This window comes from Cryptotermes secundus, unplaced genomic scaffold, assembly GCF_002891405.2.
Source record: "Cryptotermes secundus unplaced genomic scaffold, Csec_1.0 scaffold451, whole genome shotgun sequence".
NCBI lineage: Eukaryota > Metazoa > Arthropoda > Insecta > Blattodea > Kalotermitidae > Cryptotermes > Cryptotermes secundus.
Genome location: NW_019731578.1, coordinates 256,773 through 280,947, shown reverse-complemented (window position 1 = coordinate 280,947; position 24,175 = coordinate 256,773). Strand labels below are relative to the sequence as shown.

At 43.6% G+C, this 24,175-nt stretch overlaps 1 protein-coding gene across 3 annotated transcripts in view; it reads right to left on the bottom strand.

Annotated features, from left to right (window-relative positions):
* LOC111867168 overlaps nt 1-24,175 on the bottom strand; it is a 37,716-nt gene that overhangs the window by 10,858 nt on the left and 2,683 nt on the right. The window lies entirely within an intron of this gene.

Here is a 24,175-nt window from a genome sequence, read left to right as displayed (position 1 = left end):
CTCTTCGCTTGCGGATTTCTTATATTTTTCCTTCTACCCTGAAGATGGAGGCGATACGTTCCTCCGAAACGTCGGTTAAGACCACATATACACGGTGCCAAATCCCAGAAGGCTGCTTTCTTCAAAAGATGAGCTTGTCTATATGCTTAATTAATTAAACACCACGCCATGAAGACTTATGGGACAGTGGAGGTATAGCTCCATCATTCTTAACCTCGGCACTAGATGGATGTGAGTGGTCAGCTTCACGCCCCGGCCGCTTTACCTCCAGGAGAAACACCCACGGTACCAGTTGAGTAGGAGGCTCGGTGGACCCCAGAGACCGTGTGGAGGCTGTGAAGAAGAGAAACATCTTTTGCCCCTGACAGGAATCGAACCCCGGCCGTCCAGCCCGAAGCCCGCAAATAAAAAATTTCATAATATTCTAACTAAAAATATACACTCGATCCATTTCACGGCAAATTTAGAAAAATATTAATAATTTTATTTTTTGGTAGAAATTAAAGTAAATGGAATTTTATTAATCACTGAGAGTCAGTATTAGCACCGACTGCAGTTTAATCTTCACTTAGTTTCTTCCGGGGGCACCGGTGTAATTTCTTCTGGGTGGGGGGGGGCAGAAAACTCTCTTACCAACTCACGTTTAAACCGTTTAAGATTATTTTTAATGATCACCTTACAACAGTCAGGATATAATAATGTCTCTTCAAAAATAGTTTAATTTTTCTGTTGTTCTTTGGTATACTTCTTTCTTCTTCCCCCCCCCCCAACCCAGGGGGCTGAAGTTGCGTGACTTACTCCCCCTGCCGTAATGGCTACTTCCTGTGTTTTCATGAGGATCGGACTGCTATAAAACATTCTCGGAGTGGGGGCTCAGTTTTCAGTTTATGTTACAAGGAAACAATTAACACTTAAAGAGTGAAGTTCTTTTACACAATATATAAGAATTCGGTTCGTACTTCACAGGAAACATATTAGATCTCCGCTGCAAAGACCAGTCGGCTAATGCTGTCTAGGAAAATTTCCGTGTTTATTGTGAGAGCCATACGAAACACAAAAATACGCTTTGTGGTCAGAATTCAGAGTTTTATTATGCTAAAGCAGGTTGTACAAATAAGAACCACTAGGCTTTAAAGGGTTAACTATACAGCCTAGACATCATCTCATAATACAGTCAATATAGGAATACAGAAATAGCGTTATAAGCTGTTAGGCTATCGCAAAATTTAAAATATACAAATAGGGATTTCGTGTAACTTTCCCATGGAGGTTACATGCATCAGGTTGAGGTTTTCACGGTGGTGTCATAACCCCTGTGACTACACAATAGAAATCGAGGTGTTCGCGAAAATGTGAGAGTCGGTTTCCCTAGTACACGTATTTTCACTTATTGTGACTACAGCTGGACAAGAGAGAATCGAGCGGGTCGCATTTCACTTCTGTCATCACATCCTTAGGACATTAGTCACACTTCGGGATAATGTTTTGTTTATGTCTTCAGGTACACCACTCAATTACACACAAACCATGTGAATTAATTCCACTGGGTTGTGACGATTGTGTATAACACACGGGATTATTGCGTTTTGGACCTTGTCCATCGTCTGGTAATCTGAAAACCTCAATGTTTCGAAAGCTGGACAGAGGCCAGAAACGTTAACCCTAAACTAAGTGAATTATCATTTAATTTTTAAATAAAATATTTTCTCATTACACTCTCCGGCCCGCGGTTAATTCGAAATGGAGCCATCAACCTCCAAGTAAAAATAAATATACACCCCTGTTTTCTGTGACCTTTATTTTCAGATAACGTTCGCTAACCGCTGCCGGTATGATAAACCTTGGAATTAATTAGCCTTACAGTCGAAACATAAATATCAAGAGATTTTAGTAGATATTGGCAATTTTAACGCGTAATGACACCGCCTCATTTACAGTAAGACAGATCGGGTTTACATTCAGATCATGGCCTCACATGAACTGTATTTTCGTACAATGATCAGGCGTAAATTGAATGTTAAATTAAGGATAAAAATTGCAGCTACTAAGAATCTTTTTTTTTATTTATATTCATATCTTGTCCTTTGTGAATTGAACAACTATTTTTACAGCTTGAACGAAAGTAATGCCTGTAGTATACAAGGCTCAAGTTTGTTATACAGCAGGATGTCTCAACTACAAACTGTTACTTTCTTGTTGTCTTGTTAGTTACAGTATGTTCCATAACTATTGATTATAACATACGAATACCAAACAGTTACAACAACGCACCTACTGCTACATATGAAACACAAGGAATTCCTCGAAACTCTTTTGTACTGTGCTGATGAGAAAAAAACTCGTATCCGAATCCAAGAAGGATGAAGTGAGAGGAGGTTGGAGAAAACTGCGTAATGAGGAGCTTCGTAACTTGTACTCTTCTCCAAGTATAATTAGAATGATCAAGTCAGGGTGATGAGATGGGCAGAGCAAGTAGCACGAATAGGGAGAAGAGGAATGCATATAGGATTTTAGTGGGAAAGTCAACAGAAAAGAAACCACTAGGAAGACCTAGACGTAGGTTGAGAATATGATAAAAGGACCTTAAAGAAAAAGACTGGTGCGGTATGGCCTAGGTTCATCTGATTCAGCATTGGGACCGGAGGCGGACTCTTGTGAATACGGTTATGAACCTTCGGGTTCCATAAAGTATTTTTTTTTAAATTCGCTTAGTGGGGGGNTTTTTTTTGTGTGGCGTAGGGGGGGGGGGTGAGGCCAGCTGGGTCCACTCGGCATGGCGGCCACTGATTGGCCTATTGTACCTGCCCCGAGTGATTATGATGATGGAGAATTTGGTGGACTGAAGATTGGCAAGGGAAAACCGCCCCAGCGCCACTTTGTCCACCACAAATCCCACTTGACCAGACCCGGGATCGAACCCTGGTCGCTGTAGTGGGAAGCCAGCGACTAACCGCTTGAGCTATCGCGCGGCCTTTTCCATAAAGTAAGGTAAGCTAAATCTATCCCTGTAACAGGTCGTTGAGGCACATAGGGTTGTGAGACGTCGAGGCTCCTACATTTTCTCTAGAAAGTCGGCTCACAGATGGCGGTAGTGTTGTCAGCCTTACGCGCCGCCCGCCTTTCACTGTCAGGAAGATTTATAATACTCATTTCTGTTAAGAGGGTGAGTGGATCTCGGGGCCATAGTGCGACTGAAAGCATTAAGTCAATTGGAAAATCCAGTCATCTCATCGGGAATCGAAACCGCAGCCTTCCGGCTTGTAGCATAGTGCCTCAACCAAGTACGCTACCGCGTGTCGTGGATTCCACGAAGTACTAGGAAATTTTTGACTAGCTGAGCGACTGATGGCTTCTCAGGGAGGACTTGGCTTCACGGGGTTAGTTACTTAACACAGCCGATGGGCTGTTTTGGAATGGCTAAGATAACGGAACAATTTCTTAACTGTTATGACGACGGCGAATTTTCTTTCCGAAAGCTCGAGGCCTTAAATAAAGACCCAAGTCATGTTCCAGCAATGGTCAGGTGAAACAGTTGGCTGCTTACGAACTTCGAGCGAGAGAATAAGCAGTACGTCTGATGAATGAAGCAGTGTTTAGAAGCAAGGCCTTTACCTGGTAACCCCGATAACACCCAGAACGTAAAACCACGAAAGTTATGAAATGCTTGACTGTTTAATCCGATAAATTTTAACCAATTCTATCGATAAATCTGTGAAACCGACATGTTAAAAATCACTTAAATTTACACAAAAAATTCATAACTGAAACTGATACACTCTCTCCACACACGCCTCCTGCTTATGTTTCATGCTTAGTGACACTTCAGTTTCACTGGAAAAGTGACTCTTTTCTCCCTGCTCAGTCCACAAGGTCTTAGTCCCAAAGCTACAAAAATGTATGTTGGTTGGTTCCTGGGATACTGCAACTGAGCCCAGAAAGAAGACTGGCTTAGTTTTTGTTATGCGTCTTGTCGTGTAATGGATTATATGGCTTTAATACCGTCACACAACAAGCGTAGGTTTGGTTGGTGTACAATAAGCCATTGTACAAAATACAGTAATAAGTCAATAACTTTATTACAGCAAAGATACTACATGTTTCGGTCTGAACATAATCAGGTGTGTATAAATAAAAATAATATTATGTTACTGCTGAATAATATTATCAGAATGAGTCCATTTTTCCCTGTCTTTAAGATAAAGGTATTTCGCTTTGGGGGAGAATATATGAAGAATATATTGAAAAGGTATAACATTTCATAAGGTTCTAAAATGCATGCAGATAAAACGTAAATATAACAGATAGTATTTTTGTGGGAGGGGTGGTAGTGTGTTATGTTGTAACCTCTTTCTGCGAGAGAATTTGAGTGGCTGTGGATTTGGGTTTCGAAGAGATCTTCTAATCTCGCTGTACTAAACTATTTGTGTATTACATCCATACAATTTTTTTCCTTGGCACTACAGCCCCAGTGGGCCTAGGCCTACCTCCGTGAACTTCTCCGTTCACTTCGGTTTCTCTATATCTTACACATTCGTTAGGACTCCTTGGGCGGGTGATCAGCTCGTCGCAAGGCCTCTACCTGTACACAAACACAGAAACATGCACACACACAAACTGAACATCCATGCCCTGAGTGGGATCCCAAGCCACGATCCCGGCTTCCAAGCGAGCGAAGATAGTTCATGCTTTAGACCGCTCGGCTACCGTGACCGGCACATCCATACAATTATCCATTCCAAATGCTGCTCATATAAGTTTTGAGGCTTTTACGGCAGTGAATTGTGACTTCAGTCCTTAATGTTGAGGCAGCGTTTCCCCCCGAAACGTCGATATCTGCATATAAGACTACACGATTTCACGGACAAGACGACAGTAACAATAAACTGTTTGTTTTGATGAATTAGTGGAACTGCGGAATTCACACAAGGACGATGAAATCATCACCTTCAGGACGAAGATACGCCCAAGGACACGAACACCTCCTTTCACTTTGTTATACAACGTTTCCGAGTTTAGTAAGACTAACTTTTGATCAATTCCATGAAATATAATTTCTCGAGAAGCTTACAGTAGTGGTGGTCAAATGTTACGACTCATTACCATGTTAACAAGAATCTGCTACTGATTCCTCTCCTAAGCCAGACAAGCCAAATCCACGTTTCGCTTAGTGGGGGTGGAGTCCAACTGGCTCTACGCGGCACGGCGGCCACTGATTGGCCTATTGTACCCGCCCCGAGTGATTATGATGATGGAGAATTTGATGAAGATTGGCAGGGGAAACCGAAGTACTCGGAGAAAACGTGCCTCAGCCCCACTTTGTCCACCACAAATCCCACTTGACCACACCCGGGATCGAACCGAGGCCGCCACGGTGGGAAGCCAGCAACTAACCGCTTGAGTTATGGCGCGGCGTTCACACACTCCATTTCTTTAAGATACATTTTATACTTTCCTTATTTGGAAAAGGCAAAATTAGGCTTATGAAATTACCTTGCTGTCTGTACGTCTGTGTAACTACCTCAACTACTGAAAGCCCCTTATGGTTACTAGGCAACGGCTCGGTAAACACGTTCTCGCTGCAAGGAATACACAGGGTTGACGTATTGCTTTCTGTGTGGGCCGTGTCGTGTTCCCAGAACTTCTTGTTATTATCCTCCCATCTACACCCAGGTCTCGCAAATCTGTTTGATTTGCAGCAAAAGATCGGTCCAAGTCCGACCCCCTCTGCAGCATTTCGTGACTTGCTTGTTCTACACAGCGAGCGGTTTTATCCTCCAGACAAGCGGCCAAGAAGGCAGATCACGTTGTGTTTACTTTTGTGCGTACAACATCAGAAAGACAATAGTTTTACAGAAAGTAAAGCTAATTCCGGGATCATGCACAGGTTAGTAATCAGTCATCATGAAAACTGCACATGGATTCTGGCTGCGTTTGGCTGCGGCCAACTGCTACGTCAGTTCTCTGGAAGACTGAACCTAACGACAGGAATGTGAGGACCGCGTGATGGCGGACGGGAGAATAGTTTTGTGTGCATTGTAATGAACATTTTGGGACTTTAAGGCGCGGGAATTGCCTAATCACCCGAATGACTAAGTTAAGTCAGTTTTATATTTATACTAGACCAAGAACATGTAGCTTGATGTTTGAGAACGGGACGGGTTAACAAGCTCAAACCTTGCAGTCCATGATGGTGATAATGATGATAATAATGACGATATTGTGACATATTTGCTCAAAGCAAGAATTGTGAAGCCAGCAGAGACATCCGTTGCTAGAGAACGGCTCTGCAAACACGCCCGTTGCTAGGCGACAGTTTCGTAACACGCAACAGTGGAGTAACGGGGAAGCAGCGTTCTTTGCGCGGTCCTTGCGATAGCTGCATGATGCAATAGGAGAATTATTGGTAGATTTGTTTTCTATGCGGCCCGTGCCGAGGCTACAAAAGTAGTCGATTGTGCGTTGTTAATTCGATACCCGTGTGGAGGCAGGATCGAATACCTCCATCGTGACCCTGCGAGTAGTAAAAGGCGACGAAGAGGGAAGTCTCAAATCTGAGATATTAAAATATGGTCGTGAGTCTATAACCGCACACGGCCTGAACACTTCTTACAACCGCTGCTCACCACTTCTTTTGACCGTTGCCTATCTATCTTTATGTTTATTTATTTGTTTGCCCGCTTCGGTAGAACACTTTTGACTCTTCTCAGGGTTGTGCCACGGTAATAACTTGGGCAACGCGGAGACTGCACATTTAAAACTAGTCCACTGATACAAATAAATTCTCTATTTCTGCTTAATCACAATATTGTTTATTTCAAAGTCAAACTATAACTTTATCGGCAAGTGCGGAGTAATGTGCCAAAGATTAATCGAGCCAAACAAATACTGTTAAATTTAGATAAACTTGGAGAGAGCAGGTAAATGACGTCTGCCTCTGTTGAATTCTGAACACCAAGTCCGATACGTCTGTCTCTGATGAATTCTGCACGCCAAGTCGCTCTACGTCTGTCTCTGGTGAATTCTGAACGCCAAGTGCCTCTCCCACTCAATTCTGCGGGAGGGTCACTTCATCACCGTATAGGATTTGAACCGACGGCCTCTTTCCCAGACAAGAATAGTCTTCTAATGGCTGATTTTAACTGCCAAATCATGATACCATCAGTACAAGACAATCACATTACTAACTTTGAGAATGAAGAGATCCAGAGATTTTGAACCCGGGACCCTACATGTGAAAGCACTTATGTCTTAGTTTAGGGCAGACAACAAACATATCCTTTTCATAATTGCCTCGACCCTCTAACGGTCACCCAAGGTCCAGGTATCAAAATAAGTTGTTCCTGTCCAAATGCGAAATGCATGTCAACTTCTTAATGGATGGGTCACCCTTATAAATCAGTCACTCTATTGAAATGGCTGAAAAGGAACATGCGTCCATTAAAGAGTATTGAAAGGTTTGGACGGTTACAAGTCCCAAGGGACTCGTACCGCAGAAAGTGGCAAGTGTCAGCAGCATATACAAAAGGCAGACCCGTCCTCTCGTCCGAGAGGGCGCCCCACACAAACAAGACCGTAACTGTCAAACAGTTCACTCGCTAATACTTTGTTCACACAAGTTAGCTTGAACAATGAGAGAGCCCAGTGTGTACATGTTGACAGCAGGAAGGATGGTGTTATGTACACCGTCGTGAAGCAAGATTATGGTTCTCTGAAGATTTAAGTATGTCCGTGAGGCGACTTGTTGTGGACTGGAAGACGAAAGCCTCATCCCGATGTGTAGGTGTCTGACAATGGGTGTAAAGAAATTGCATGTACCTAAGAGGAAGCAAGTACCAGGAGACCAGAGAATAGTGCATAGCAAGGATCTTCCTAGGCCTCGCCATAGCTCAGGGGGTTAGTCTCTGGCTTTCAACCGCGGCGGCCCGGGTTCGAGCCGAAGTCATGTCATGTGGGATTTGTGTTGGACAAAGTTGCACTGGGGCGGGTTTTCTCCGAGTACTTCGGTTTCCTCTGTCAATTCTCATTCCTCCACCTGCTCCACATTCATCATCATCTATCATCCGGGGCTGGTACAATAGGCCAATTAGTGGCCGACGTACAAAGTGGACTCAGTCTCGCCCCACCCAAAGAAAAAAAAAATAAAGGAAGAGGGCCTTCCCAATGTGTGCGTCTCACCATAAAGTGTTAGGGTGATAAAAGGAAGGAGGCTCGGCGGAGAGTGACAGGAATTCCATACAGAATTTTGTGCAGACAACCGGAAGAGATCACTAGAGTCACGTTGGCGTGGATGGGAGGATATAGTTAAAACAGATTTTAAGAAAATGGAATTACTGGGTTTTTTGGTCTTTGTCAATCGTCCGGTATTCCAGAAACTAGAAAACACAACTTTTCGGAAAGTGGGCCTGTTTCCGTCCTCATGAGGGATGGGAGACACCTACTCTGTTGGGTTCCTTCAGCTATTTGACAACCCCTGTCAGATTCACTACAGATATTTAATTTCCTGAGGGCAGGCTAATTCGGAGGGAGATAACAAGAAAATATGCAATCAAAATAGTAATAAATTAAGCATATGCGTGGAAATGGGATGGAAAGAGAAGCATAAATTTATGCTACAAATCTATCCAGAAAATCAAGTGCATGAGCACCAGTGCATAAGCAAATTGTAAGAAATTTGTGAATACATGTAGTGTCTACCGCTAACGTCATCTCTGGAGTAAAAACCGAACACTCGAGACAAAACCTTACGGAAACACATGAAGAATCTGTCACGTCATACACATCTTCTCTGTGAGTTGGGAACCTCGAATTGGTTAAGCATGCCATATGGGCCGATTCCTTGTATTTTCTATGAGAGGTGTGAACTGATTCATCTGACTGTGGCGGGCTCTTGTTAACGTGGCCATAAAGGCAAGGTATTCCTTGATCAGCTGGGCAATTCTCAACGTCTCAACAGGGATTAAAAGTGAATTTGGCAGATCCCAGTAATGTTTCTTTATCGGCGGTCATGAACTTCGAGTTCTAAAACCTTAGGAAGCAAGTAAATGTGTATACCAGACGAAGAGGAAGTGGCACCAATAGAACGTACAATTACCTTTCGTTTGTTGTTGTACTTCTTTTTCCACTGTCGTGTGCTTCGCGGATTCTAATGTGGCTTTTCATATTAATTTGTTACGTCGCTCTCACCAGAGACACTCTTCCGGTTATGTCAAAAGGAAGTGGAAAGTCTCTACTTCCTATTTACGGTCATACTCAGACATCTCCTAAGAAACGCCACGTTCAGTGAATGGACTGGTACCATTGCGTACAAAACATAATTGTCCTCTTGCTAATCTTTTTTACCGTTTCGAAATCTAAAGCGATGCGGAAAAGATCTGTGTTAACACAGCGAAACAAACGAAGTAACAATGCGAGAAAAAATGTAATTCTAGAAAGGTGCTTGCATTAAGCGATTCATGTCCTGGAACACCTTTTGTTAAACGAACTCTTCCCAAGCCTGTTGTGTTGGCGACATTGCACTGCTAACGCAGAGCCCTAACTAAACACATGTTTACATTTCTTTGTTCGGTGACAAATAGTTATACGTCTCAGTGGATAATACACGTGTATCTCTTAACATTTAATCTCAAGCTTAAAGTCAACTAATTAAGCACTACGCCATGAAGGCGTATGGGGGAGTGGATGCATAGATGCACATTTTCTTGACCCCGGCACTAGCTGGAGGTGAGTGGTTAGCTTCACGCCACTGCCACTTTATCCCCTGGGAAAGAGCCCCCGTACCCATTAGAAAAGAGGATGGGTGGACCTCAGAGCCGGTCTGGATGACTTCTTTAACGTCGACCCATCGGTCGTCCAGCCAGTAGCCAGTCGCTATACCGACTGAGCTATCTCGGCTCCTACACTGAATTTGTAGACAGATTTTATAGCATCATATACTCGAAACCCCCTCGTTGGTGTCTCCACCTTATCGTGGTGAGGGGGTTTGAGGATGCCAAGGGCCCTGAGAGCTATACCAGCGGTAGGGTAGCTACTGGCAGGGTCTCCCTTGCTGGACAGGTCAAAGGGTAGGCATCAGACGAAGAGAGACACCAAAAACCAAAAACTGATGCCAGAAGCAGCGTCATCAGCAGCGACTTGAAGCACAGAGCAAATGCTGCTCGAGATGGTTCAAGTTCGTACAGCAACAGGCGTGACCAGAGTGGTTTGAACGGCTGCTGTACTGCGATGTGGAAAGAAAATGGAAAAACTACCACATTATCACTTTTCCTGGATAGTCTCTTACAAAAAACAGAAGATCGCATTAAGTGGAGGAACTGTTTTGGAAGAGACTGTGGACCTGTCGTCTGACAGTTTACTGATGAATGAATGAATACTCGAAACGGATGCTGTTTTCTGTATATGTACGTCACAACTTCATGCATCGGAAGACAATAAATACTTGTTGTATTATGTGTGATGTCATTAAAATAATGAAATATAACACTTTATAAAATAATTTAAAATTACTTAAACTAATTAAATGAACTTCGGCTTTTGTCTGAAAGGGATAGTACACGTATTATCTGCGATGTAACTGCTGATTATATTATAAAATTTACTTTTGTGGGGACACACTGAATATCATATTACAGCAATCGACCCGCTGAATGTTTCGCCAGTAAGCTGAATATCAGCCTACATTCACTTAGAGGTAAAAAGTACAGTCTATTGTGTTGTGGTTCGTTGCAATACACAAATCCCTTTGTGGTCCACAGATTCGTAACAAGAAAATTTGGATCTATACATCCACTCCACAATACTCCATGGCGTAAGGTAAGTTGTCCCTGTGTTTCACTAACTAAGCACTACGCCATGAAAGCGTATGGGGGAGTGGATGTATAGATCCACATTTCCTTGACCCCGGCACTAGTTGGAGGTGAGTGGCCAGCTTCACGCCCCGGCCTCTTTATATCTGGGAAAAGCGCCTCGGTAGCTATCGGACACGAGACTATGTGGGCCCCAGATCCTGTCTGGACGCTGTGGAGAAGAGAAAATTCTTGACCCTACCGGGACTCGAACTCCAATCCCTCAGTGGTCCGGCCAGCAGCCCGTCGCTGTAACGACTGAGCTATCCTGGTTTCAATTTATAATATTTTCGACTTACTTAGCGACGCGTACAACCGCTCTGATTAGTACTCGTATATACGCTCCAGTGATAGGATGACTAGTGAATGGTGAATATCAAAGAAAGGAAGCGGTCGTGATATAATTTGAGGCGCTGTCTCTAAGAAAGCAACAAAGACGTCACTCAGGGCAGCATGTCTCGGGGCCACAAAACAGGAATGCCAACAATTCAGCCGCATCATTCGGTTTCTGTTTATTATCCCCATTCCAATTTATAGGACGCTGTATCAACTGTAGACAGTAGTAGTGTCGACACAAGAGAGCACTTATATCCCGTGAAATGTAATATGTGACGGGAAAGAGGCTGTGGCATATTTTTAGGTGGGGTGAGACTGAGTCCACTTGGCACGTCGGCCCTGTTTGGCCTACTGTACCAGCCCCGGACGGTAGGTGATGAATTTGAAGCAGTCGGTGGATGGGCACGCGGTAGCGTAGTTGGTTGAGGCACTGTGCTACAAGCCGGAAGGTCGCGGGATCGAATCACGATGGGGTGGATTTTTTCAATTGACCTAATCCTTCCAGCCACACTACGGCCCTGGGGTCGACTCAGCCTCTAACAGAAATGAGTACCAGGAATTTTCTTAGAATATTCTTGGAGGTAAAGGGCGGCCGGCGCGTAGGGCTGACAATCTTGCCGCCAAGTGTGAGCCGATTGTCTAGAAAATGCGGGAGCCTCGACGTCTCACAACCCTATGGGCCTCCACGGCCTGTTACAGGAATAGCTTCACCTTCACCTTCACCTTCACCTTTACGCTGGAATGACAACTGGCACTGAAGTGCTCGGAGGAAACCTGCCCAATCGCCACTTCGTCTACCAGAAATTCCACATGATTTGACCTGGGATCGAACCTGGGCTGCCGCTGTGGGAAGACAGCGACTAACCGCCTGAGCTATGGTACGGCCATTTTAAAGGGGTAAGTATATGTATATGTTAACGCTCGGTCTAGGGCATGAATTATCTTCGCTAGCTCGAACACTGGGACCGTGGGCTCGAATCCCACTCAAGGTATGGATATCTGTGTGCATTCATTCTGGGTGTACGTAGTGGCCTTATGAATGGCTGTACCCCGTCCAAAGAGTCCTATCGACTGTGTGTAGGATTAAGAAACTGAAAAAGCGGCCAAGGTAAAAAAGGGGCTATAGATAGATAGATAGATAGATAGATAGATAGACAGACAGGCAGATAGATAGATAGATAGAGAGAGAGAGAGAGATAGATATATGTAAATGTGTTAACTTTATCTCTGAAGTACTGAGAAAAACTGTGAAATATCTCAGTAGGATCGCCGAGGTCACAGCTGAGATTCAAACTTGGAGATCTCATCACTGTATATCTCTTATACTCATACTTATATTGCTTAGTGTGCAGTTAGCATGGCAAGGAGTTGTGAGTTGCTTCGAAATCCTGCCACACATTAAGATACGGCGACCCTATACTACATCAGGAGATATACGTAAAAGAACATAAAAACTTCGTCAATGTTAGAAACAGAGATGAAACCCTAAAAGAACTAGTGCGTGGTAGGTGTTCTTTTGCTTCCCTGAACATCAAACACATCCGCTGGCGTCTCTTGCGTCTTGCAGCCTCTTTCGGAGCGTTCACCATATATGGAACAATAAGAGGGATTGACGTAAGTACAATAACGTGCCGTGGGCTGGGGCTCTTGAATATTCATGACGAAATAATTTATTACGTCGGTTTCAAAAGTTTCCGTAGGAAACCGTATTATTCTTGGGACTAGAGCCAGATTTCCCACAAGTGAATTCAAAATGCAGATAGTCAATGTGGGGAGTTCTGGTTCACTTTTGAACTTTTACCGCAAACTTCTCTTCCTATATTTTGTTATTGACTTTGACAATTTTCTCGGGCGATTTGACGTGTTCATGTTGAGATGAAAGGAAACTTTCTGAAGGCCTGATAATGAAGCCACAGAAGAGTCCCAAAACGTCTTTTTCTAGCCCAGGCTGATCGCCTGTGTCACTTGCCTTGATTCAAGTCTTACGTTCTATATCATTAAACGATGTACAAATCAAACAGCTTATGCGTTAATAATTGATATTCTTAGTTGGTTGAGGCACTCTGCTTCAAACCGGAAGGTCACGGGTTCGATTCCAGACGAGATCATTGGATTTTTCAATTGACCTAATCTTTCCAGCCGCACTTTGGATCTAGGGTCGACTTACTACCAGTAATCTTCCTGGCGGTAAAGGGGGGCCGGCGCGTGAGGCTGACAACCTTACTGCCATCTATGAGCCGATTGTCTAGAAAATGTGGGAGCCTCGACGTCTCACAGCCCTATGGGCCTCCTCGACTTGTTACAGGGATAGCTTTACCTTTTTTTTTACATTTTCATGCTTTCAACACTAATTTATGAAGGGAGAATGTCTGAATAAAACAATCCTGTGTTTCAAAGCGGCGAACCTACACTCGTGAAATAAAACTCGGAGGTGCTGCCACCAACTGAACCTCTAATCCCTGGTTCAGGAATGCTGATTATGCTGCCGCTGTCATGAACTATTTACGGACGAGATGGAAAGTAACTTCAATTATAAAACAATGTGTGTGTGCAGTGTTGTAGAGTTGCAGTCCTTCAAAGTGGCAGAGGTAAATGTTTTTTGTCATGAGACGGAATGACAATATGTCGCAGTGGCGCTAGTGTGCCAATGCCGTGTTCAGTTTGGGGAGGCAAACTCCGCGTCCATTACGTCTAGACACATGAATACGTCAATGACGACAGATTAAAATATTATCTCCAAATTTCCGTGACAGCTCCTAGCCCACATTAGTTGTCTTCAAGGAAAACATTGGGTTTATTTAAGTAACACCTCCGCCCAAGTGTGAACAAGTTGTTGGATATATGATCTAAAAGTTTGTGACGACGGTACTAGAGCCAGATAGAGCTAGCCCCTATCTTCTGGTCCGGAGATGAGATGTATTGGACCCAACTGATTAGGTTTTACCTGAGGACGGGGACAAAATCCAGTCTCCGAAACGTTGTGTTTTGAAAAAGAAACAGGACGTTTAGAGAAATAGGCAAGACGATGGATAACGTCCAAAATCAATACCTGAAGTTGATGGAACGTGGCAAAATTGATTTGACCAATATTCAGGAAGACAGGCTAATGGAGCGCAGCAACAAAGATTTCAGACTTGTACAGAGGCATAAACTAATTTAAGAAGGGTTGAAAATCTGTAATATTTTTTCCTTGGCACTACAGCCCCAGTGAGCCTAGGCCTACCTCCGTGAACTTCTCAGTTCACGAAAATCTGTAATTAAGTTCCTGAAATATGCCAATGATAATCTACTTGCGCCGGTCACGGTAGCCGCGCCGTCTAAGACATGTACTGTCTTCGCTCGTTCGGAAGCCGGGATCGTTGGTTCGAATACTACACAAGGCATGGATATTTTGTATGTATATGTGTTTATTCTGTGTTCGTGTTGCCCTGCGTTTAGGTAGAGGCCTTGCGAGGAGCCGATCACTCGCCCAAAGAGTCCTACCGTCTGTAAAATTATCATGAAACTAAAAAACCAGAGGCCAGGGCCCAAGGGAGCTGTAGAGCCAGTGAAAAGAATGAAGATTGAAATTAAATTAATTACCCCTATACAGGCCGTGGAGGCTCGTAAGGTTGTGAGACGTCGAGACTCCCACATTTTCTAGACAATCGGCCCACAGATTTCGATGAGGTCGTAAGCCTTGCGCGCCAGCCGCCCATTACCCCCAGGAAGATTCCTGGTACTCATTTCTGTAAGAGGCTGAGTCTACCCCAGGACCATAATGCTGCTGAAAGGATTAGGGAAATTGGGGAAATCCACCTCATCTGGACTCGAACCCGCGACTTTCAAGCTTGTAGCATACTGCCTCAAACAGCTACGATACCAAGACATGGAATATATAGATTGTCCAGGAAATAACAGTAAACAGGTTTGTGTGTCACACACCCTGTCCCTAACGAAACAAATATATCCTCTTTCCTTCAGTTATAAGCCTAAGCCAGTCATGTAAACACCGTGTGATTTCCGCAGCTTGAAGTAACTATTCGTCCTTAACCTATAGAGCCGGGTCACATACGACAAATACCATAGATTTTTTTTTAAAACCTTGGAGCATAACCGCAGCTCGAAGCAGTCGAAGTACATCCCACTTAGAAAGTACGTGATGTTTGCTTTGTTAATTAAGATAAATATGTTCAATTTGACTATGATTTCTAAGTTCCTGAAATCAATCAGGCCTGACGACACAGGCCGCTATCTGATTTGGTAAACTGCAGCTGGTCCTCGTCAGCACAGTGATTCTTTGTTTCCAGTCCCACGGGACTCGTGACCATATTTGACTGTCTGATGGCTGACTGGCCAAGCCGCCATCATGGGTTTATTTACCTATATATAGCTTACTTTACGGCCTGTCCAGTTGCCCACATTACATAGCTTCGGTTGATGTGACGTAGTGAATAATGAATTGGAGAACTGTTAAGCGAAGCGGCCGTAGCCCAACTTGCCCTACTATCTCGACATTTGCCTGGAGGGACTGAGGAAATCTGCGAAAATCTTAAGTCGAAATAGCTAGCGTCTGTGCCGGAATTTGAACCAAGGACCTCCAGAATAAGAAGCATGAATATTACCGACTCGACCGTGACTTCTTGTGTTACGGTGAAGGTTGCAGGCAATGTTGCAATGGATGTGCGGTCGAATGGGAGTTCAGCCAGCAGTCCGGTGCATGCTGTTCCTGACTCGTTCACATTGGAGCTGTTACCTGACAGCGCGTTCGGTTATAACACATGGGAGAGCTCAGTTGGTATAGCGACGGGTTACGGGCTGGACGGCCGGAATTCGATTCCCTGCAGAGGCAAAATATTTCCCTTTTCCACAGCGTCCAAACCGGCTCTGGGGACCACTCAGCCTCATATCCAGTGGGTACCATGGGGTCTTTCCGCGGAGTAAAGCTGCCGGGGCGTGAAGCTGACCACTCACCTCCATCTAGTGACGAGGTTAAGAATGGCGGAGCAACACCTCCACTAACCTCACACGTCTTCATTGGCACAGTGTTTAATTAATTAAGCACAGGCACAAGTTTACCTTTTTGCTTTACTTTTCACTACGTAGGACTTCAGGTTCTCACAGCGGTGGCTATGAAAAGTTCTATCTTCTGGGACATAATGCCATGTAGTCCGTTGAAAGTCAACGGACGTTTTTTGAGGAATATGTCGTCTACATCTTCAGGGTCGAAGAATAAGCCAAGCAAGAAACCGACATGAAGCAGCTGATCCTCTGAAAAGTCGGTCGACTTTCAATGGGTTACACAGTGCCATACCCCAGCAAATAGAACTCTCCCAATAGTTGACGTTTGTCTCTTGTATTTATTGTTTATTTTCACGTCACCTCCAAAGCATTTCATAAGCCTGACATGATATTATAAAAGCCGGTTCATTGTTGTGTTCATAAAAATCGCCACTGCTCTCTTTCATGATCCTGATGCAGTCCACACCCAATTTCATATCTAATTTAACATTATCAACCCCTCTTCCTACATCTTCGAAGTGTTTCATCCCCTCAGGTTTTCAATCTAAGTTTTTAGGCATTTCTCGTATCTACCAAATATCTCAACTTCTTTGAGCTGATCACCTCGATAAAATTTGATGAGTATAAATTGTGCAGTTTCTAAATATACTCTTGGTTGAAGCACTATGCTACAAGCCGGAAGATCGCGGGATCAAATCCCGATTAGGTGGATTTTTTCAATTGACCTAATAATTCCGCCGCGCTATGGCCTTGGGGTCGACTCAGTCTCTAACAGAAATGAGTACCAGGAATATTCCTGGGGGTAAAGGGCGGCCGGCGCGTAAGGCTGACAGCCTCACTCCCATCTGTAAGCCGACTGTCTAGAAAATGTGGGAGCCTAACATCTCACGACCTTGTGGGTCTGTACAGCCTGTTACAGGGGTAGTTTTACTTTTACTCTTACATACAACCTATTTTACTCACTTTCCCTTACACGGTAAAGGTAAGGCAAATTTGACCCTTGTGCTTAACTAATTAAGCACCACGCTACGAAGGTGTAAGGAGGAGTGGATGTATAGATCCACATTTTTTTCCTCGGCACTACTTGGAGGTGACTGGTCAACTTAACCGCTTTGCCCCCGGAGAAAGAGACACCGGTACCCATTGGACAGTCGGTCTGGACGACGTGGAGAAGAGAAAATTCTTGACCCTACCGGGACTCGAACTCTGTCCCCTCGGTCGTCCAGCCCGTAGCCAGTTGCTATACCGACTGCGCTATCCTATATCAGCTCCCTACGTCTACACAGTGAACTTCATAATGTAGTTTCCTTTCAAAGACCTGTAAGCGTACAACAAACCTGTCAGCACCAACAGGTACCGTACTCGTTGCATGGAGTGTCCTGGAGCTTAGACGCAATGAATCCCGCCTCGCTCTTACTATATGGCACCCAGTATAGTTCTTCAGTGACTGGGGTGCTGAGGTCTTAGGGCGAGGGCACACCAAAGAAACTGGGCAACAGCAACGCAACCGCAACTTCCAAGAAACGACACCGATTTCAACGAGGCAACTGGTTTCCAGATTAGCAGGCGCACTCTGAGGAAACTTATGTGTGATGAAAGCAGGGAGCATACGCCGCGACCAAAGTGCAGCTCATAGCTGGGATTTCACTGCAGCAGGTGTGGTGCAGGTATGAAATTTCACTCCGCAGTGTACACCAAGGCGCCAGTCGGGGGAGTGGGGGGGGTGCCCTCTTAACTCAGTGTTTCCGCTTCACAGAAGCAGAGGATTGAAACGTTTTGCTACATCAACATTTTAAACATCGATCGACCTAACTGGCGGGTAACGTCATCCAACTGGAAATGTGTGAAGGCCAGAGAAACGCGTCAACAGTGTTTGGTCTGGTTTCATTTTCCAGAATTCTCTGCGTAAATATATCGCTCTGTCTGGCCACCACTCTCTACATATACATGTTGTTCGTGTGCTTAACTACTAATTAAGCACTATTTTTTTCTTTGGCGCTACAGCCCTCATAATTAAGCACTATACCATGAAGAATTACGGGGAAAGGAATGTATAGATCCATTTATTTTTGACCTCAGCACCAGTTGGAGGTGAGTGGTCAGCTTCATGCCCCGGCCGCTTTACCCCCGGGGAACAGCCTCCGATACCCATTGGATGGGAGGCTGGGTGAGCCCCAGAACCGGTCTGGATAAAATAGGGTGGAGAGAAACCTTCCCAATACTGGGACTCGAACTCTGATTCCTCGACCTTCCAGTCCTGTTGCCAGTCGTTATACTGACTGCGCTGTCCCACACTGCAGAGTGACAGTTTGTGTAGAGGCATTGAAGACATTCTTTGGTTTGAGACAGACAGGGGGGCAGGAAGTAACGTGGAAACGCATAAAGTTTCGTAATTTGTACTCTTTTCAAAGTGCTATTTGTGCAATGAAACGTGGGCAGGTGACATGGGCAGGGCATGTAGGACGATAGGAGGAACGAGAAACACATACAACATTTTAGCCTGAAAACGAGAACAAGAGAGATCACTGTGCATACCGTGGGGTAAATTGGAGTGCAGTGAAAAATCTGTTTTCTTTTTGGTCAATGGCTCTTCCCGCCAATTCAGGGCCCTGGCCGCTTCTTCATTCCGTAATAATTTTTCACATACGGTAGGACGCCTTGGACGAGTGATCAACCCATCGAAAGGTCTCTACTTGAACACAGGACAACACAAACACAGAATAAACACAGACATCCATGTCTTGAGTGGGATTCGAACCCACGATCCCAGTGTCCGAGCGAGCGAAGACAGTTCATGCCTTAGGCCGCGCGGCTACCGTGACCGGTTGTGTGACATCTATAATCTTAATTAATAAAACGAATAGTTCGATCACTGGAGTTAAAAGGAATTCGATTTTTTAAAATATTTATTCAGAACATTTTATATATAAACCAAACATTTTAAAAATAATGTATTTTCTAATGTAGTCGACGTTCGGCTACATGCCGGCCTCAGGACAAGCGGTAATCGGGTTACACCTCCCACTTCCCACAGAGACAGGTCCATTACACGTGATATCATAATTCACAAAAATTCATTTTCGCTGCAAGAAAGTAAAATACTTCAATCAAATTTCTAAATTTTGGAGGTGACAATTTTTCTTGTGGTACTGTAACACATTTCGGATTAACGTGGGTTCGGATTACCGAGGCTCCATTGTATAGAACTGTGATAGGTCTGCTGAAAGCCGGGTTAGTGGAACCAGATAAGACGTCCGTTGCTAGGCAATGGCTCTGTAAACACGTTTCCAACGGCAACAGAGGTTGACGCAACCGTGGAGGAATCGGAGAAGAAACACGCAACAATAGAAGAACTGTCAGAAGCGGTGTTTTCTACGTGTTCCGCCCCGAGGCTATATACTGGGCACCAAAACGGATCTGTATCCAGTGGTTAGCAGTCGAGGTTGTGAGGAATTCTGCAGGTAGATAGGTAGTAGCCAATGGTGGCCAGATGGAGTTAGGAGTTAATGGCCAGGAGTTGGGACCATGTGGAGCTGTGAGACAGTAAGGGCCTGAACACAGGGAGTTGAAGAATATGCACCGTTGGAGCCATTACCAAGAAACGACTGGCGAAGACACAGCAGACTGAGAAGAAAGAGTGCGCACCGAAGCGAATTACTGAGAGTGTGAATTAACAGAGTTGTAATTAATTGTATTTACGAGTTTCAAGAGTCCAGTACGTCTAATTACCAATCAAAACCCCCTGTATAGTCACTAAATACTCGTATGCGACAATATTAAACCTTTTAATTAATCTTATATGAATGAGTAAGGATCTGTTGGATTTATCTAGCTCACCATGAGGATAAATTGTGCATTCTTATGAACACAGTAATAAATAGACTTGAAAGGAATCTGACGATGGTGTATGCTGTACAGAACTATAAGGTTTATTTTGTACTGTATATACCAGACGATGAATAGAGCCTTATAGTTCTGTACGGTAATAAATCTTTGGGTTCCATGAGAGGTGGGATTTTTTTTTAACTACCCGAGTGAATATTAGTTTCTCGCGGACTGTGCTGCAAAGAGCCGGTGGTCCGAGTTATGTTGTTGACAGGCATTGCAGATGGTCTCTCTCGCGTAACACCCGGACCATGCTGGATGTGAGTTTAGAAATAATGTACACAGTCGCACTCTGGGCTATCTCGCCACCTGCACACGCTGGTTCCTCGCTCGCGGATTTTTCTACTCTGAAGATGGAGGCGATATGTTCCTCCGAAACATCAGTTCACACAAGATCTACACGGCGCCGCATCTCATAAGACAACGTTCTTCATAGTCACCGCTGTGAAAACCTCAGATCTTACAATAGCTGCTCTAGTTTGTTACTTACGTACGCGCTCTCTGCCCTCTCTGAAGCACTTACACCACTCAAACACACGGGTCCATGAGAGACACTCTTCCCCATACTGTTGTTGGAGCCTGTGGTGAATTTCAGCAGACGGGACGTTTTCTCCAACAAGGAATTTGATCACAATGTGTTGTTCCATGCTCCGCGGTACCTTCTGTTCGCTCATTATTCTAGCAACTCCCAGACAGGACTGAACAGGTTCTAACCCGAACAGGAGGGAGGGTGGAGGTTGTGGCTTCACTCTCTCAAGGTCGCACAGCTGCTGCGCATTGCGGCTTGTTTACACACAAATCAGTCCCGGTCATATTTGAACCACCTTGTATATATAGTAATTATGCATTTTAAACTGGATTTGTTATGAGTCGAACAAGAGAATAATTAAGAAACGAGAACTGGAAATGACGTCGAAAGAAGTGACCGTGCTCTATTTTAAGGCACTGTGCCGTATTTGCTTGGAGAGACAGAATTGATTTTCTTCAGTCCGGACTCCTAGAAGAACTCTAAAGTTAAACATCAACATGAGCTGAGTTAATCATTATGTTTATTTCATCGTTTGTATCATAATAGCATCTGTTACTCGGCGCTAATTAACCTCTTTGATTAATAGAGCGTCGTAAAATAACGCACTAAAAACAGGTGGTCAGTAAACTCGTGACTGTCTACTGATTATACGTCATTCCTTTTTCTGGCTTGAACCCCATAGAATCTTAAAGCGCTACATGTCGAGATCTGTTCGGGAAGTACTTCAATACGCTACTGAAGGAAGTCATAATAACTTTGGCTTTGTGAACATTTTCGTAACAAGTTGATTTTTTTTACGGTTAGGAGTTGTTAGCTCGACGCCCAACCCCCAAGCTGGAGGATAACCCCATTTCGGCTGTCCGCGACTGCATAATGAGGAGATTCATAACTTGTACGCTTCTCCAAGTGTAATTAGAATGATCAAGTCAAGGAGGATGAGGTGGGCAGGGTATGTAGCACAAATTGGGAGAGGAGAAATGCATATAGGATATTGATGGATAGCCGGAAGGAAGGAGACCACTGGGGAGACCAAGGTGTAGGTGGGCCCACAATATTAAAATCGAACTCAGAGAGATAGGATGAGATGTTATGGATTGGATTGACCTGGCTCAGGATAGGGACTGATGGAGGCCTCTTGTGAACACAGTAATGAATCTTCGGGTTCCATAAAATATTGGGAAGTTCTTGAGTGGCTGCACAATTGGCAGTTTCTCAAGAAGGGCTCAGCTCCGTGAGTGAGTCATTTTTAACTTAGAAAAAAAGGCATGTTTTATTTTAACAGACTTATATTGATAATTCACAGGTTTTCGTGGATTTCATCCTCACAATCTGCCACAAGAGAAATATTGTAGTGTTAAATTGTACAAAAAGAAGCAGGTTAGAAAGTCTGGAATACTTGTTCACCGTTGCAGGGGCATGACCTAACGCTGCATGTAATAATCAAACCTGAATTGCGTCATTATTTTTAAGAACTGGTTTTTAAAAGTCACACACAACCTTTAACAGAAGTATAAAACAATATACTCATAAAACGCATTTTTGTGTAACACTGATTGTTCACAGTTATTTGCTCCTAATACGTAATTCAAAAACGGTAGACGAAGGAGTCAGCAAAGTTCAGCTCATCTCGTGTTGAAACTTTATGCATTCAGACAATATATATATATATATATAATTACACATGCCCTGTTTTAACACGCACCGGTGATCCAAACGATGAACAAAGAGCGCGGACATCTGCTCGCTTCAGTAAGCCATTTCCGCCGGAAGTTGTCACTACATAAACTTTTGAACGTTTTAGAAAAGTGATCTGAATTGCACAGGGCTATGAAAGAACAGTTATAGTGTTAACTGTTTACGATTATATGCAGAACCAGATAAAAGTTATATAAAGCACGTCGGTTGTGGGTACGTAAACAAGTAATTGAAACGATATAACCTTCCTCCCTCACCAAAAGATTTAGCATCTAGAGAACACGAAAGGCAGAAGCTTCCACTCCACAAAGACCTCCTGCAGCGAGCGATGAACGAGTTCTGAAGACGGCCGCACAGTCGCTGACTTTCGACTCTCAAGGATCACACCTCACACTCTTGAAGACCAGCAGCTACCTACACACAGTTATGGCAATTCTGCGTTTTGAGTGCCGCTGAAGTTACTAATCTGCTTTTGTTTTACAACAAATGAACAACTGACTGACCGCAGGTTTTAAAACGATTTTTGAACTATTAAAATATCTCCAGTAATTTTATAATCTCGGAGGAATTCTGATAAAGAGATTGATTTAATTTACGATGAAAATAACTTACTCTTTTGCTTGATAGATGGACAGCTTTAAGACTTAATTTTAAAGTGGTATTATATACGTCTGTAAATTAGTTTCGCAATTTCGATAATTCATTTAATTAAATCTTCGAATAGGTCCAATCAGTAAATGCAAGTGTGGACATTTAAATTCCGAAGTGGCATATTCAGAGAGTACGTGGACAAATTAAAATGGTTTACGCTTCATACTTAAACCTCCTATGCCGGAATTTATAAGGAAATTACTCGTATTAGTGAATCGAAGCATTCAGATGCGTTTTCCTCGCAGTCTGCCAATCAAAAATTCTTTGTACACCGTGCAATTGTCTGCTTCTATTCAGAGAGCGGGTTCCTTAACTTCGCGTGTTACAGTCAGCCGCTCTAAACTTTCTTCCGTTTAAGATGGTCGTTACTGAAGTAATAATTACGAGGTGTCTCAGGCAGATTTCGGGAAATCGGCTTGCTTGTTGCACGGGCTTTTTTAGGCTTACAAATTTCATGATGTTAATGTCATATTTAGATAACCGTACCAATCATAAATTTATAATCCGTAGATTAAATTCGTGGGTTAGAGTGCTATACTCGTTTGTAGAAAGCCGTGTGATCGAACCTGAGTCGAGTCAGAAAATTTGTATTGTTAGAAATCCTAAATACGTCACCAATTCTTCTTCTTTTTATTATTATTATTATTATTATTATTATTATTATTATTATTATTATTATTTGGGTTGATGGTGATGGTGGTAGCAGTAGTGGTATTGGCAGTAGTAGCAGTAGCAATATCAGTAACTTTTTTTTAGGGAAGAAATGTATTACTTAATTGCATTGTTTTTGACGAATGTAACCTTAGATCTATTTGATTCAGGGGGAATAAAGACGAGGCTGAACTCGGGTAATGCTTGCTACCGTTCGGTCCAACACATTTTGTGTTCTTGCCTGCTGTCTAATGACATACAAATTAGAATATACAAAATTATAATTTTGCCTGTGGTTCTGTATGGGTGTGAAACTTGGCCTCTGACATTAACAGAGAAACACAGACTGAGTGTGTCTGAGAACAGGGCGTTGGGGAGAATATTTGGAGAGACATGAATTGACAGGAGGTTGTAGAAAACTGCATAATGAGGAGCTTCATAACTTGCACTCTTCTCCAAGTATAATTAGAATGGTCAAGTCAAGAAGGATAAGATGGGCAGGGCATGTAGTATGAATGGGGAGGAGTGCATTTAGGAATTTTGTAGAAAAGCTAGAAGGAAAGAGACCACTAGGAAGACCGAACGT